We start from the raw sequence: 1276 nt of genomic DNA, 5'->3' as shown, positions 1-1276 counted from the left end.
CCCTCAATACTGGCAGGGTGCCGTAGCGCCCTAGTGTATTGGAGGAGGAAGGGGTGGCAGGTGGGAAAAAGAATTTCCAAGGAGTTATCGGTGCACGGAGCGAGGTAATTACAATCCGCAACGAGAAAAGGGGTCCGGTTATGATTCCACACGAGGAAATGCAATAGGTTGAAATTACTATTACGCCGACCGAGTGACACCAATTGGGGTGTACCTACGCCCCTTGACACAAAGAGTTTTTCCGCTGGTGTCGGAAAATTTATTTCTATCACCCTATCTCAATTTTATCCATATTCTCGAAAGCCTTGGAAAGAGTAATCTACGATCGAAAATTTGTATTTATCTCCAAATATAACATTCTCTACATTAAACAATATGGTTTCAGAAAGGACACAGTACATCAGTGGCCCTCATTGACCTAACAAACAAAATTGTAACTACATTTGAAAATCGCCATCTTTCTATCGGAATTTTTATAGATCTTTCCAAGGCTTTCGACACTATCGACTACAATAATCGTTTATATACATTATCTCACTACGGAATTCGCGGATCTGCATTTCAGCTCTTAAAAAATAGTTCTACTCTCTAATCGTTCTCAATGTACAAAATATTGTAATTCAATTTCAAATTTCAGTTCAATAACTTGTTGTGTTTATCAAGGTTTTTACTTGGGCCCCTCTTATATATTTTATATATCAATAACATTTATCTTTCTTCTTCAATAGGCCTACTCAATTTTTCCTCTATGCCGAAGACACTACCGTTCTTTTATTCCGATTAAGTTATATACAATCATTATTTGATAGGTCTACTGTTAATTCCAATCTAATTTCCATGTCTCAGTACCTTGGTTGAGAATGAACTCTAAATCAATTATAAAAAATGTAACTTAATCCTGTTTGGGACCCTTATAATTCGATTTGTACTGCTTTAACATACACTTCAGTTGTCTATTCTATTCATTTATTTATCTATTTATTAACTTATTTATGTATTTAATTATTTCCCTATCTGTTTAGGCCTATTTGACTTTTGACTTATTTGTTTATTTGTTTTGTCATTGTTTTATTATTATTATTATTATTATTATTATTATTATTATTATTATTATTATTATTATTATTATCATTATTATTATTATCATCATTATTATTATCAGTATCATTATCATTATTATTATTATCATTATCATTATCAATATCATTATTATTATTATTACCATTATCATTATCATTATTATTATTATTATCATTATCATTATTATTATTATTAT

Source organism: Anneissia japonica, unplaced genomic scaffold (genome assembly GCF_011630105.1).
Source record: "Anneissia japonica isolate Jap-2015-1 unplaced genomic scaffold, ASM1163010v1 scaffold750_len1593409_cov174, whole genome shotgun sequence".
Lineage (NCBI taxonomy): Eukaryota > Metazoa > Echinodermata > Crinoidea > Comatulida > Comatulidae > Anneissia > Anneissia japonica.
Note: the sequence above shows the minus strand (reverse complement) of the source record.